This window comes from Lolium rigidum, chromosome 5 (genome assembly GCF_022539505.1).
Source record: "Lolium rigidum isolate FL_2022 chromosome 5, APGP_CSIRO_Lrig_0.1, whole genome shotgun sequence".
Lineage (NCBI taxonomy): Eukaryota > Viridiplantae > Streptophyta > Magnoliopsida > Poales > Poaceae > Lolium > Lolium rigidum.
Genome location: NC_061512.1, coordinates 166,288,508 through 166,295,204, shown reverse-complemented (window position 1 = coordinate 166,295,204; position 6,697 = coordinate 166,288,508).

Here is a 6,697-nt window from a genome sequence, read left to right as displayed (position 1 = left end):
CGCACAAAAAACGAGACACCAGAACAGTTCTGCTAAAAACAGCGTTAGTCCGTGTTAGTTGCATCCAAAATACACAAATTAGAGGCAAAACAATAGCAAAAGTGTTCGGGAAAGTAGATACGTTTTGGACGTATCATTCCTCACCCACCCTCCCGTATGGATGCATATGCGTATCTGGAGGAGCCCATGGACATGGCGTTCGGAAAGTTCCACTTCCGCGTCGGGAAGGAAGGATCTCATCGTCTCGCAAGATCGGATCCGGCGAGATCGGGTGCAGCTGGTTCCGGTTCATCGGGATCGGTTTCATCGTTCGAGTATGGCGATGAAGAGATTTCGTCGGCAATCTCCACAAAGCTTGCATCAAGTGGCGAGCTCATCAAGATCTTCAGCAACATATCTATCGGGTCATCTGCGGACTCAAACATAAGCAGCGACTCCGACAGCGTCGACGCTTTCGATTTCATCGACAGATCTACTTCTATTCGTGAGGTTTTCGCCGATCTATAAGACGGTGTCACCGATATCGACGACAACCAAGCTTCCACACATCACCAAGTATATGCCATTGAGGAGGCAAGCCGATCAGAGCCGGAGACATCAGAGACTTTCGACGATGCGGGAAACCCATATGTCGATCCCGCTGATCTCAGGCAAGGTTTAGGCACTAAATATGTCGGGCCTACACCGCGTCTAAGGGTCCAACTCCCACAAGCAGCATGGGACAGAGCCGCAAGAGCCATGGATGGTACGGAACCAATGAACACAACTGCTACGGCGAAGAATTGCAAGCATACCAATACAAACTCGCCCGTGTTGGACGAGAATTAGAAAAACAGACAGCTGATCTGAATAGAAGAAGGGAAGCAGCTGCCGAGTCAAGCAGGCGAAGGGCCGAGTTGAGCTGACAATCAGGTACTTCGGGAGATAGTCACAGAGCAGCTCGAAATAGAGCAAGATCTCGGTTGCAAAATATACCCGAGGCCGATAGGGATAATTTAATTCAAAACCTCGACATGTCCTTCATGTCGATCGACACAAGAGGGACATTATCCCAAAAACCTCGGAAGTAGGATATATGGCGACACAGGCCTTTATACTGGCGAACAGGCCACCTGCAGGAGATCCAAGAGAGGCATTGTATAACATGGCTTTGGCAGGAGTCGGAGTCATGGGGACGGCGTTTGCAAGTACAAGCACACCTCCCGAAGGTGCCGCAAGGCAAAATAGTCCACGACCTGCAGGGGCAGTCCAACCACCCCCAAGAACGTCGGCTAGAGACACGGTGGGCGCGAGACACGGGTTGACAGGGTGCGACAAGAAAGGAGAGAACGTTGGCAATCACCTGAAGTAGATGACGAAGATATGTGCGGACTCCCCTGTTTCACTCGACGAGTCCGCAAAACGCGAGTACCGTCAGATTTCAAGTTGCCTGATAGTTATAAGAAATTCGACGGATTGCAAGATCCCGAGGACTGGTTGGTTTATTACCTGGAAACAGTAAAGCTGACGGGTGGAACTAAGGCGACAGCTATGCAAAGCATCCAGGTGTATCTAAGTGGTGCAGCTCGATCATGGATCAAGAAGTTACCACCTGGATCCATCGACAGTTGGGAAACCTTCGAGGATCTGTTCGTAAAGAATTTCTTGTCCACGTGCAAGAAACCTGCGTCAATAGAGGAGTTGAGAGCCCGTCGATAGAAGTATGACGAGTCGATGAGGGCGTACATACAAAGGTGGAATATTATCAAAAACTCGGCAGAAAATGTATCGGATGAGAGAGCGATAGATGCTTTTGTTGGGGGAATCCGCAGGAAGGATTTTATCGAGGACCTCAGAAGGACTAATCCAAAGACAATAGCAGCACTCATGGAGATAGCAAATCGCTGGGCAGATGGAGAGGATGTTGTCAATAATAAGCGGCATAGGTCGCCCGAGGAGGATCGGAACAGAAACTTCCAAAATAGACGGTGTTTTCCTCGACAGTACTCAGATCACAACGGTCCCGGCCAAATATCGGCCGGCTTCCGCGGAAATAATGAAGGAAACAATCGAGATGATTATCAAAAAAGCAGCGAGCAGCGGGATGGTCCCCGCCCAAATAGGCAAAATAATGGTCCAAGGTTCCAGAGGCCGTACATATCTCCCGAAGATATGATGAACGGACCGTGCCAAATGCACTTTTATCTCGACAACAATGGAAAGAGACAGTCCGGACACTTGCAGAAAGACTGCCGAACTTTTCAGGCGTTGAACAGATTTGCAGGGCATGCCAACGCACAGGCAGCAAACAGATACCCTCAGGGGCCAAGGAGCGAGGTTCACCTTCCGCCTCCTCCCGCAATTACGGACGAAAATCGGCACCAGCTCAGAATAGCGGCAGCACCACCACCGCCTCCGTATATCGACACCAACGGCGCGGTCTCGATGATTCAAAAGGCTAGGCCATCCAATAGAGCTCAGAAAGTGATTTCACGACAAGTTTTTATGGCAGATAAGATGCCTCCTCCAACAATAGAGTATCTAAATTGGTCGGGACAGGATATCGGCTTCACCATAGCGGATCACCCGCAGCAAGTTCCTCGACCAGGGCAATCAGCCTTAATCTTACCAGCGGTGATTGCAGGATTTGACATGTCGCGAGTATTTATAGATGGAGGCAGAAGTCTAAACCTTATGTATGCAGATATATTGAGGAAGATGAATATATCCTTGGCGAACTTAAAACCAACGGACACGCGTTTCCATGGTATCACACCAGACAAGCCAAGTTACCCATTGGGGAAAATCAATCTCGGCGTTCAGTTTGGAACCCGAGAGAATTACAGGATCGAGAGGCTAGAATTTGAAGTCGTGGATTTTCCATCATAGTACCACGCCTTATTGGGACGACCCGCGTATGCCAGATTCATGGAAGTACCCCACTGCATGTACTTGTTGTGGAGGCTCCCTGGACCCAAGGGACCAATTCGGTGAAAGGTAGTTTTGCGCTAGCGGATAAGTGCGACAAGGATTTCCATCGTCTGTCGGAAACTTTCGGGATGCAAGCAGAATATATGGCGTCAAAGCTGACAACAGATTACGACGTGTTGCCAGATGTCGGGAGGCCGCTTAAGGAACCAACCTTTGATACTACCAAAAACTCAAAGGAAGTGCAGATACATCCAACAGATCCCAAGAAGACGATAGATATCTCCACAAACATGGACCTCGCATAGGAAAGCGCGCTCGTCGAGTTCCTCCGTGAGCGCTGGGAAATCTTTGCATGGTGTCCAGCTGATATGCCAGGAGTACCCAGGGAACTTGCCGAGCACCCCCTAAATTTGGATCCATTGGCTAGGCCAATCAGACAACCTCTGCGGCGTTTTTCGGAACCAAACCGCAAAGCTATGCTGTCAGGAATCAATCGACTCAGAGAGCTGGGTTCATTAAAGAGATACACAAAGAAGCCACCTGGGTAGCAAACCCGGTGCTGGTCCCGAAGAAAAACACAGAGGTCCTTCGCATGTGTGTCGACTTCACGTGTCTAAATAAACATTGTCCAAAGGATCACTTTCCCCTCCCGAGGATCGATCAAATTATTGACTCCACGGCAGGTTGTGAACGTCTTTCCTTCTTGGACGCATATTCTGGTTACAACCAGATTCGACTGAAGGAAGAAGATGAAGTCAAAACAGCTTTCATTACCCCCTACGGCATATTCTGTTGCAGAACAATGCCGTTCGGGTTGAAAAACGCGGGTGCAACATACCAGCGGATGATGCAGAAGTGTTTGGTCACGCAGATCGGCAAAAACGTCCAAGTATACATCGACGATGTCGTCATAACAACAAATGAAGGATCAACATTGATCGATGGTCTCAGAGAAACTTTCGATAACCTCGACAAATTCTGCCGCAAGATAAACCCGACAAAGTGCTCTTTCGGCGTCCCGGCAGGAGAACTTCTTGGGTTCCTGGTGTCAACAAGAGGGATCGAGGCTAACCCGAAGAAAATTCAGGCTATCATGACGATGCGGAAGCCAACAAAGTGAAAGGAGATACAACAGCTAACTGGACGAGTCGTAGCTTTGAGCAGATTCGTCGCCAGGCTAGGAGAAAGGGCGTTGCCATTTTACGCCTTGATCAAGCAAGGAGAAAAGTTCGTGTGGAACGAAGAAGCAGACAGAGCCTTTGAGGATCTCAAGCGCACAATATCGACACCCCCGATACTGGTGGTGGCACCCAAGGAAAAGGAACCTCTCCTGTTATACATTGCGGCCACACCTCAGGTGGTCAGCACGGCACTTGTGGTTGAGTGAGAGGAAGAAGGGAAATTACATGAAGTACAAAGGCCGGTGTATTTCATTAGCGAAGTTTTATCGCCTGCAAAACAGAGGTACCCGCATTATCAGAAGCTAGCATATGGAGTATTTACAACAGCAAGAAAGTTACGACACTATTTTTCGGCACATCCGATAATAGTGGTCAATGAGGCACCATTGTCAAATATACTGAATAACCCGGAAGCCACGGGCCGTGTCTCCCTTTGGGGAATAGAGCTTTCCCCTCGGGACATCACTTACGAAAAAAGAAAAGCGATAAAGTCACAGGTCTTACCATACTTCGTCGCAGAGTGGATGGAGCTGCAAAACACGGGACCCCCTGATTTATCGAGAACCTGGACCATGAACTCCAACATTTACAGCTCAGCAAAGAAGGAAATTCTTTTATGACTTGAGGCATTATTTTTGGGATGACCCACACTTATAAAAAGATGGAGTAGATGGCATTATGCGAAGATGTGTTCCAGAATATGAGCAACAAGAGATATTGAGAAAATGTCATGGTAGTACTTATGGAGGACATCATGCGGGAGATATAACTGCACAAAAGGTTCTACAATCATGTTTTTATTGGCCTACTCTCTTTAAGGATGCAAGAAAGTTTATTTTATCTTGTGATGAATGCCAAAGAGTTGGTAATATTTCTAGACGCAATGAAATGCCTATGAATTATTCTCTTGTTATTGAACCATTTGACTATTGGGGATTTGATTTTATGGGTCCTTTCCTCCTTCAGAGGGTTATACTCATATACTTGTTGTTGTTGATTATGTTACTAAGTGGGTAGAAGCTATACCTACAAAGAGTGTTGATGGTGAGACCTCATTAAAAATTCTTAAAGATGTTATTTTCCCTAAATTTGTTGTGCCTAGATATCTTATGATTGATGGAAGTTCTCATTTTATTCATGGCGGTTTTAGAAAGACCCTTGCTAGATATGATATTAATCATAGGATTGCTTCAGCCTATCATCCCCAATCAAGTGGGCAAGTAGAATTATCAAATAGAGAAATTAAATCAATCTTGCAAAAGACTATTAATAAATCTATAAAGAATTGGGCTAGTAAGTTAAATGATGATTTATGGACTTATAGAACTGCTTATAAAAATCCTATGGGTATGTCTCCTTACAAAATGGTTTATGGAAAAGCTTGTCACTTGCCTTTAGAATTAGAACACAAAGCTTATTGGGCAGTGAAAGAACTTAATAGATACTTTAAACTAGCTGGTAAGAAAAGGTTGCTTGACTTAAGTTCTCTAGATGAATGGAGGAATGAAGCTTATGAAAATGCTAGACTCTTTAAAGAGAAAGTTAACAAGTGGCATGATAGGAGAATTCTTAAGAGAGAGTTTCATGTTGGTGATAAAATTCTATTGTATAGGTCTCGTCTCAGATTTTTTGCATGAAAATTACTCTCAAAATGGGAAGGACCTTTTATTATTGAAGAGGTGTATCGTTCCGGTGCAATAAAAATTGCTTCACTGAAATATAATACTACACAACTGGTGAATGGGCAAAGACTCAAACATTATATTTCTGGAGATTCTTATAATGAAGATATTGATATTATTCAAGTGGTGACTCCGGAAGAATTTATTAAGGAGCAAATCCAGGAAACTGCAGAGTCCGTTTTCGAATAGGTAACAGTTTTAGTAAGAAAAAGTTCGCGTTGAACTTTCCAGCTTATATTTTTGTCATTTTTATTAAATATGAAAAATTACGAGACGTAAACGGGTAGGAGACGGTGCCCGAGGGCACCACACCACCCCTAGGTGTGGGCTAGCCTCAGGTCGCGCCTAGGCATGGTGGGGGCGCCCTAGAGCTCCTCTTCGACCCAGTTTTGCCTTTTTCTCTTCCTTTTATTACGAAACTCCCCGAGATCTGTATATCGTGTTCTCATCATGTTTTCGTTTCGATCTATTTCTGCCAGGATTTGTTCTTAGTTTTAGAGGCACCATGGTCTCCACCAACAACGATAAGGGCAAGGAGATATCGGATGATGATCACCAAAACCCCAAGCCGGAGGAGGAGGTGAAGAGTGAAGCTGAAGAGGAAGTAGAAGAAGACCGGCGTTCACCTCCTCGCACCACCATTACAAGCATTGGAGTGGTGGAAAACTCTCTCAAGTTCAAGAAAGGAGCGCGGATACGCGCTGGAAGAGGGGTTTGATGTCTACGGGAGCTTCTATTCTTGTAGACAGTGTTGGGCCGCCAAGAGCAGAGGTTTGTAGAACAGCAGCAAGTTTCCCTTAAGTGGATACCCAAGGTTTATCGAACTCAGGGAGGAAGAGGTCAAAGATATCCCTCTCATGCAACCCTGCAACCACAAAGCAAGAAGTCTCTTGTGTCCCCAACACACCTAATAGGTGCACTAGT